Below are 10,558 nucleotides of genomic sequence, written 5' to 3' on the forward strand. Positions count from 1 at the left end.
CAAAAATAAAATGTTAAGAAAAACTTTAACTCACATATTTAGTCTTTGTTTCCAAAAGTCATTTTATTCCTAATGTTACACATTTCCAGAAGAAATGAACCATGCTTTAAAAACAGAACATATGGCTATTGATTGGAAGGTTAATCACTTCATCTTTACTGCACCTATTTTCCTTGAAGAAGAAAAAGAAAGCCTGGCACTTTCTTAGTGCTTCATAATTATATGTCTGGAGGCTTTGCAAGTTAATAACGTGGAGGAAAACGAAAGGTGTATCCTGACTCTAAGTTCAGGATGCAACCAGGTCGTGACACAGATAGCCATGGAATGAGAATGCAGAAACACCCCATTTGTCCACATGCCCAAACGTGCTTATTTCTTTCAGCACAAAGCAAGGACAATTGCCAGTCCAGCTGATACTTCACAGAGTAGCCCCATAATGTATTTCCTGAAAACAATTGAACCTTACATTTAGAAACCCTAACCTGAATATTAAAACAGAGAATTGAATCTGACAAAAAAAAAACCATACAAAATAAACCTGAGATCAATGGAGAAGGTACTATGAAACTATTCAACTATCAGCCAATATTTAAATATAATAAAGCACTAGTTTATTTTTACAAAATAGATACATACACAACAAAGCATAAATGATTCAGAGGCACAAAATATAAATAAAGTTTAATCTTAAATTTACTCCTTATCCATTAACTTAAACAATTGCTTATATTTACCTTATTGTACTTCAGCTTCGATATCTAGCACAAGGTAAGTGTGAGGTAGGGCAGAGAAGATAGACAGGAATATCAATTGGTCCATGGTTGCAGCCAAAGTTGTCTAGACTTGAGATAATTAATAATCCTTCCTTAGGAATAAACCTTCCTATGGATTATTTATCTGACATTTTCTTTTATATAACTCATCTTATTTTCATGAAAACACATTTTTTTTGTCCTTAAAATCAAGTTTTGCCCTTATTTCTTTAAATTGCCTCAGACAAAATACAGTATTACAGCTACAAGTACTTTGTATTTCAAGAAATTGAATTTAAATTATTACCATCAAATCTAGCCCAGTTTAATTAATTTATTAAATCACCTGTTGAATTTCAATACTGGTTTGTTTCATAGAATATAACTGGAGAGAAATTAACTGGGCCTTCCTCCTAGGTATTCATATGGCCATCCAGGCCTTATCTTTACCCCATCCCCACCCCCCACTTCATTCCTTGCATTTATCATCAGTTTTATGGGAACACAGAGATAAGCGAAAGCATTTCTGGAGAAAATGTTGATTTGCCCTGAGGGAAAGTGATCTGTGATATCCTGGTCTAGCCAGTAAATCAAACATTACTTTAGGTACTGAACTCATTTCCTAATGACCTGGTGGAATTATAAAGAGACAGCCTGATTTTTTTAAACAAGGTTTTTGTATGGATGGGACTACGTGGGCTAATTTCTGGAAAATAGAAATTGAATTTTATCGATTTCTGCTCTAGTTTGATGACTCTAGTCACAATTTTCAAGTTCAGTTGTGAATCTACTTAAATGTAGAACCATTTAGCTTATACTTTAACTAGTTTGCTAATCAGAATTTTGCAATATCCTTGGTAAAATTCTTTATATTTTATATGCAATTTTCCCTAAATCTAAGAAAATATCTAATTAAAAATGAAGTGATTTTGTTCTGTCAAGATTTGACAGAGCAAATCCATATGGATATCTGGTAACTGTTAAATTGACTATTAGACTATTAGATGGTTAGCACTTTCTAGGAAATGTCTTTCCTTAATAATGACTACAAACTCTTTATATCTATTTTAGCTGAAAGACTTAAACAATTTGACAGGATCATATACATGAAAACCAGTGTGGTTTCTTACCTAAAAGACATCTAAAAGATAATGTAAGAGTAATTTTAAATATAATTAAATATTTAAAACAATGTAGCGACAGATATATTGCATTAATCTTTCTGGATAAAGAAAAAGCGATTGGCAACTTGAACTGGACCTTTATATTTAAAGTAATGGAAAAAATGGGTTTTGGATTGGGCTTTATACAGGGTCTGAAGTCTATGCATTCCAAAAAGCTTGGATCATGGTGAATAGAGATTTTACAAAACCATGTGAAATCCAGAAGGGAACAAGACAGGGGTATTCTTTATCCCTTTTATTATTTATTCTAGTGTTGGAACTGTTAAAGAGAGATATTAGACAGTATAACACAGCTAAAAGACTATGATTTAAAGTGCATAATTACAAATTACGTGTCTTTGCTGATGAGTTGATATTAAGCAATTGATTCCATGTATATGGTGGAATTATAAAAGGGGATTTGGGGGTGATAAAGTGCCACTTTGGTTATCACCGCATGAAGCACTACATAGAACCAGGATAATATTGGAATGTAAATGGATGACATATCAAGACTTATTGAGGTTTGAAAAAGAGGGATTTAACATAAAGATGAGAAAGCAATAAGTGAAGGATTTGGTTATGTTTGGTTTAATTATTATAGAATTTTTGAAAGATTTAAATTTGATTTTAAAAGTTTTATTCTACAGGAATTAAATTTGAACTGAACATTAATTTATGTTCTGGATATGACCACTTGATTTCTAAAGTATATAAAATGTTACTCAAGATGAATCTAGAAGATGAATACATTAAAGAGTGTATGGTAAAATGGGCAAAAAATGGTTATAATATAATGCTAGATAAATGGGAGAATGTATGGACGAATGGGCTAAAATTTACATTATAGTTTGAAAGAAAACTTTTATAAAATGATGTACCATTGACCCCAGATAGACTAACATAAATATATAAAGGGATTTCTAAGAAGTGCTGGATATGTAGTCAAAATCCAAGTTCATTTTATCATATGAGGTCTTACAAATATGTGAAAACATACTGGATAAAAATAACAATGAAAATGTAAAAATATTTAAGAACAAATATTAATGAAACTTGAAGCTTTTCTTTTAGACAAGCCAAATGTTTTGTATATTAGTCTCATTCAAGTCAAAAATTGATTCCCCCGCTCCCCCAACTGAAAAACCAGTAGGCCAAGGATGGGGAACCTTTTATGGCTCACTCAGGAATTCTGGGAATTGAAGTCCATAAGTGATAAAAGAGCCAAGTTTTCCTACCCCTGGACTAGACAGTTTTATAAGAGACTGGAAACTGTGGACTTTCTATGTGCTAAATATAATACAGATGGTTGACATAGGGATTTGAAGATTAGTGTAATGTTTAGCTTAATCTGTTGACTGTTTTTTCATTTGTGTGTGTGTGTGTGTGTGGTGTGTGTGTATGTGTTCATCTATGAATATTGGGCAAGCCGCATTATAGTTACAAAATATTTTGATATTTAAATATAAAAAGAACAAATAATAAAATTAGCTGGTGATACCTGTACACGCCCGCCCCATGGACGCTGCTCTACGCCGATGATGTGTTCCTGGCCAACCTGTGCAAGGCTGAACTAGAGCACTGAGTCCAACAGTGGCACGACCGCCTCGAGCAGTTCGGGCTCCGGCTGAACCTAAAGAAGTCCGAATACCTGACCACTGACAATGAAATGACAGGCTCCATCCACGTGAACGGGCAGGAGCTACCGCGCGCCTCCACCTTCAAGTACCTGGGAACTACTCTTGGGGAAGAAGGCCTACTACAAACTGAGGTGGCAGCCAGGATCAATGCAGCGTGGGGCAAATGGAAGTCCGTCACGGGCGTCCTCTGTGACAAGAAGATGCCGATGCGCCTGAAGGCGAAAATCTATAACTCTGTGGTGTGCCCCGTGGCCATATACGGCGCAGAGTGCTGGCCGACGACCAAAGAAGTCGAAAGCAGACTCCAGATAATGGAGATGCGAATGCTCCGATGGTCGGTAGGCCTCACCCTACTCGATCGCGTCAGGAACGAAGAAGTGCGTAGACGGTTCAACGTCGTGCCCATCCCCACGGTCATGAGGCAGTCCCGGCTACGATGGTTCGGCCACGTGAGCCGCGCCAAGGAAGAATCCATCATCAAATCTGTAATGAAGGTGACTGTTGGAGGAGCGAGACCGCGTGGTAGACCTAAACAACGCTGGATGGACACGATCAAGGCCGATCTAGAGATCGCGAAGGCAGACCCGACACACGTGGCAGACAGAGAGGTGTGGAAGCAGTACTCAAGGACATTAGCGGACCTCGCCCGAGCGCGAGACAAACGCTGAAGAAAAAGAAGAAGAAGAAGAAGAAGAAGCTGGTGATACCTTCAATCAGTTTTATTTAGCAATATGAAGTAGAAAAATTTAACCACAGTAATAGAGTCATGAATGCCTGAAAGTTAAAAAAAAGAAGTAAAATTGATCAGAATGATTGGAAAATTTGCTTAAATTTGGAGCTATTAACTCCAGTGTAAATACTATTCATTTTCAACAAAGAAATGTGCATTGTCCTAAGTTGCATTTCAAATGAGGCCTACTTCTTTCTGCACTAGTCCGGTTTAGCCTTTTCAATAAAGAATGGAAACCACTGTTGCAATGTTTGTATTAGCCACTGTTTTTCATTGCTCCTCACCCTTCAAGAACTTGAACCACTGATAAGAATTCTATAAAAGCTTATATCATTCTGATGGAGATTTTATTTGGACATATTTATTTATTTATATCTTAAATTGCCTTTCCATAAATATCACCATAGTGTTGTAAGTATAATTTTAATAACAATAAAATGCTTTCGTTCAGAAACTCTACTTTTATGAATGAATGATCGTTGACATCATAGGCTGATCAGGGCCACATTCCTGAAAGGATTAATTTAGTTTGTATCTGGATTCCATTCTTAATATTATGGAAGTACCATATTACATGTATATGCACATGCTCAATTGTATTGTCAAACAATATTCATCAAAATGCATCCTAATAATAAAGCTGAAGTAGTGCATTTGCGATGATCACTTAAGTAATATGAGGTGAGGTTTTTTATTGGTACTACATTTCATTTCTTGTTCCCAGCTTATGCAGAAATTAATATATTAATTAATATATGGCATTATGGTATATCTATATGTTGACTTATTCAGTGCTAATTGTTACATGTGTCCCATATTAATTTGTTCAAAAAGTTGTCAGAGTGAAAAAAAGATTAACATTCCAAGTAACAGTTACTTGATAAAAGAACTTATTTCAGTTAAGACTGCTATAAAGCACTTAGTATATAACATTTTATTTCAATAAAACTTTCAAATATTTTCCAGTTTTATTCTAGTGAATATGATAAATTATGCCACCTGCAAGATCATTAAGGCATTTGGAAAGATAAAAGGAATGCTTGAAAACATCACCACTTTACTACTTATCTTCTGAGCCACCTGTTCTTTTTCATAAACTAATAAATTCTATAAAAGCTCACGTCATTCTGATGGAGATTTTTTTTTGACATATTTATTTATATCTTAAATTGCCTTTCCATAAATATCATCATAATGTTGTAAGTATAATTTTAATAACAATAAAATGAATAAAAATCACTCATTGAGAACTAAATTATTTCAAAGCAATTGAACCACCAAGGAACAACGTTACAGCAGTGGAGATTTTTCTTATTTATCTCTTAGTGTACTACTGGGTTCCACCACGAAAAGGGGAAACAAATAGGTTTAGCAGTCAGGAAATCTCAGAATCTCGTACTGAATAAATAACAGCCAATAGCACTTAAGTGTAAGGAGAGACACCATTTGAAAAGAAAGAAAACAATTTCATGAAATAAAATATCCTTTTGAAATAAAAGTGTTATTATTGCCTTATAATTTTTGTTTCATTCATGCTGGTCAACAGTGCCATGATCCATCTTTTTTTCACTAGTACAAACAGGTAGGGAAACCAAGAAAAATATGACTTCTGACTTCAAACTTCTGGATTCAGCAATGTTCCACGCCAACACCACTAGGACATTTTATAAATGGATGGAATTTTTTTAAAAAAATATTAAAAATATTGCAATCTTGTCAGAATAGATAAAACATCATATGAAACACTGTTTAAGCAACTGTTTAGTTGAAGAGAGAAAGAAAGAAGGGAGGGAGGGAGGGAGGGAGGAAGGAAGGAAGGAAGGAAGGAAGGAAGGAAGGAAGGAAGGAAGGAAGGAAGGAAAAACCTTTAAGCATGGCAGACCACAAAAATTCACTGAAACTAATCTACTCCAGGTCTGAAATCACAGGAAAGAAACATTTGAATTATATTGGGAAGTCACTTGAAAGAGGTTGCATATAAGGTCAAGTGATTTCTACAACACTCCAATAGAAGGGCTTCTAAAGATAATAAAATAAAATGAGAACACTTTGATCCTCTTTTTTTTCTCCGTACGGTGTCCTGTGTTTCTGCTCATGGACCCTCTGGATCCAAATGTTATCTCTTTAACGCTATTAACAGTATATCAGGTTTGGGAAAGACTTTGGAGATCTTCTAGTCCACCTCCCTGCTTAAACAGGAGAAACCTGTATTATTCCAGACAAATGATTGTCCTCTTCTTTAAAAATCATCAGTGATGGAGCACCTACAACTTCTGGAGGCATTACTCTGATTAAATTTTCTCACTGTCAAGAATTTTCACCTTAGTTCTAGGTTGGTTCTCTTGTTGATTATTTTCTATCTACTGTTTCTTGTCCTGTACTCAGGTGTTTTGAAGAATAGTCAGCCCCTCCTTTCTGTGGCAGCCCCTCAAATATTGGAAGACTCCTCTCAAGTCACTCCCGTTTTTCTTTTTGTTAGATTAGATATACCCACTTCCTGTGACTGTTCATCAGGTTTTATTTTAAATTCTAATTATCTGGTTTTTTCTAGAGGTTCAGCATCTTTTGGATCACCTTGGATCATGATGACTAAAACTGCACACAGTATTCCAAACAGTATAAAGAAAAACCAAGGATATAGGATCTATTAAGTCTTTCCTGATATGATAAAGCAATGTGACATGTTTTCTGGACAATTATTTTTTTCTGTGTAGTGTAGTGAGTTTTGAGTTATATATCACAATGTCTTGACAAGATGGTGGAAGAGTTTATGAGGTTAATTATAAATCACTTTGACAAGAGGCACCACCGATGCCATTGAATCTAAATTCCTGGAAAATAGCTCTGTATAAGATCTTTTTTTCCTGTATACTATATTGAAAAAACAGGTAAAGAATTCAGTTAGCTGTGTTTCACAGCATATGACAACACAAATATATGTCAGAAAATCTTTGCATATGAAGCACACTGCCTAGAAATTCATGAAATATGAATCCAAGGCAGTATATTCAGCTATATGACATTCATCCAGCAAAGTTGCCAAATATCTTTGCAATTAAAGAGTCCATATCAGGCATAATGTTGAGTAGGAAAACGATCACCATGTGTAATGTAAATTCCAATTATAAGCATAGCCTATAATTAAGGCTTATCCAGCTGCTGCTATATCTAAATAGTTTCCAATGTGTGATTTGGAAGAGATAAATAGAGAAAGTGTGTTTGATCTTTCCACAGCAAAGCATGAGAATAGAAAATGGCTTTTAGAAAGTAAATTAAACCATTCATGTGTGAAATAAGGCCAGTATAAAGTTTTTATTCATAAAATCCAAAGCATATTTTCTGATGCAGAATAAAAATAAATAAAAAAGGATTGCAGGAAAGATGAGTTGTTATTTAGTTTGCCAATCTATTGAGCCAAATTTTGATAAAATAAAAGTTTGCATCAAAGGCAGGCTTTTTTGACTGATATCAGCAAGCTGCCTTTTGAGCATGTGCTATCCAAATTATTGGTTGATATCTTCAAAATGTTTCAGGTGTATTGAAATTCATACAATATTATTTTAAAAACAGTGCTACTTGATATGTAGTTTATTCACATTAATTCAATGGGTCTTACATCCAAAGAAGTCTGCAAAGAATTGCAACTTTTGTTTTAAAAAATCTCAGCTTTTCCTACACTTAAATGAAGATCAAAACAAACCATTCTGTGCTTCTATAAAGTATATAAACACATATACTGTATATTTATAATTTGTGTTTGTGGAAATGGTATGTGAAAACATTTTGGCCTTTGTCCATTTCATGGCAAATGTATATATTTTTCTGTTATTATTTGAATTAGTTAAATAAAACAGAAATAATAGCCACCAAAAACCAAGTATACTTCATTCCAAGAATTCCTAAGTCTATTCTATATGAATTCTGTTCTGTAGGCTGGCTAAGAACTTTCCACCTCATATACTGTATATTATATATACAGTATCAAAAGGCAGCTTGCTGATATCAATCAAAAAAGCCTGCCTTTGATGCAAACTTTTATTTTATCAAAATTTGGCTCAATAGATAATATGTGTACAAAACGTGTACTGTATATTATACTATAATCAGTATATTGAGGTACTACAGGAATATTACTGGTGACTTCAAATCAAGAATGGCCAATTTTCTATGTCTATGTCTGGTAGAGAAGCCTGGAGAAATGCTGCATGTATTATGTGTCAGTCATAACGTAAATGCTGTTATTCCGTATATAGCAGCTTCTCATCTTATATCCTTTGCATGTTGTATTAAGGTGTTTTTTTTTTCTTTAAGATAAGTTCAGTCAATGGGATAACTGACATATCTAACATGGATGTTGTTTTATATAGATTTTTATCAATGTTTGGTATCTATGGCAAATTTAAATATAGAACATTGCAAATTTTATTTATCTGTATCCTACCTTTATTATTTTTACAAATAACTTAAGGTGTGACCATATCCAACACACTTTCTTCCTTCTATTTTGCCCACAACAACAACCCTGTGAGTTGGGTTGGGATGAGAGAGAGTCGCTGGCCCAAAGTCACCCAGCTGGCTGTCATGGCTAAGGCAGGACTAGAAATCAGTCTCTTGCTTTCTAGCCTAGTACTTTAACCACTACAACAAATTGGCTCTCCTGTCAGAAAACCATAGCTTAAGATGGCACCATATATTAAGACAAACAGAAGCACTTCCTTATTTGTAAAACTTTTACGCAGACTTACTTAAATCATTCTAAGTAATGTGATCCAATCAATATTTCATGACAGGAAACTCATGGCAAATCAGGCTGACATTAACTACTTTTATTCTCACATATCATACATTGAGATGGCAAAAGTTTGTGAGGATAAATCATATTCTCAAAAAGAGTATTTCTTTTTGAAAATGTGATTTTAAAATTTTCTATCTTAATCTTCTATTATGCTGTTCTTTAAATCATAGCCTCGTTTTATCAATCTGCAAAACAGGAACAACTATTATCAACTAATGCATAAGATTGTTCCTATATTATCCTTTCCTGATAAAAATCTTAGGATTCTGTGCATTTTAATACATTTATTATATCCTGGAGTCATAAAAATGAATGAGATAAATATGGTGCAACACACTCAGTTTCTCAAAGGAAGCTTCCCTTCCCCCGTTCCACTTTATTTTAGCAACAAAGAAATTGGAGAGCTGAGAGAAATACACTCCAAGCTCATTTAAAATTAGAGAGGGTGGGGCAGCAGGCAAGTATTATAGGGAGCCAACTAAATCCTCACTATATTTAACCTACAGTAGGTAGGAGCTATATTCTCAATTATCTGTGACAGAGCAAGGGCATACAGAGTAAGACCAGCATCTGGTTTCATAGGACTTTAGCAAACATATTACTGAGATAATGTAAAACAGTGCTTGGCAAGAATCTGTAGTATGCTGCTAAAGGCCAACAGGGCCACGTGTAAAGCCCGATAAAAATAAAAGCACTGAGGCTGAGAGCTGCCAGAAGAGAATATGTAAAGCACAAGCTTTCATTTGCTGTGTTATCTTTCCAAAATTCTCCTTCAGTTCTCTCTCTCCTGCTTCCAGACAGGAAGAAATAGCACTGGGATTAAAAGGACAGTAACACACCAAACAGCTGCAAGCAAGCATCCTAGTGAACAGTCTATTATTCAAAGCACACACACATTACTTTTTATCATGTTACATATAATTTTATTCTTTTTCATGATAGCAGTTCTTTGGTTGTTGGGATAACAAAGTTTCCTATTATTTCTTGAAAAGCACCGTGAGTTAATTAGAATCATTTCCTTTAGAATCTATCTGTGAATTGTTCTGCAATTTTCTTTCCTAATCTCACCCCCATCAGCAGATGGGCGCTGGATTAGGGTACAAGTGACCAAGCCTCTGAGATGGTAATTATCAGATTTGGGAACAGCTTGCTAAGAGAGAAAATTTGCTTTTAATTATCCATTTTAGGGTGAGTTTCAAGAGTACTTTCATTGACTGTTGTTTTTAAAAATGTTTATTTTTGAACAATTGAGGTCACGGAGCCTCAAGAAAAGCCAATTTAGAATGAGGAGGGGGTGATGAGCAGGAACTTTATATCCACCATCGAATGTTTGCTTTGAGGGGGAGTTGTGCCTCTTCTTTCAAAAGTAATTCACTTGCTTTTCCCCCCTCACATACATCATCAACACAATAAGCAAATAGAATATATTCTTAACAATAGAATACTCCAAGCTCTTATGAGAAGTTTCTTTTCTACTG

This window comes from Pseudonaja textilis, chromosome 6, assembly GCF_049901715.1.
Source record: "Pseudonaja textilis isolate UNSWEBS1 chromosome 6, rPseTex1.2, whole genome shotgun sequence".
Classification (NCBI taxonomy): Eukaryota; Metazoa; Chordata; class Lepidosauria; order Squamata; family Elapidae; genus Pseudonaja; species Pseudonaja textilis.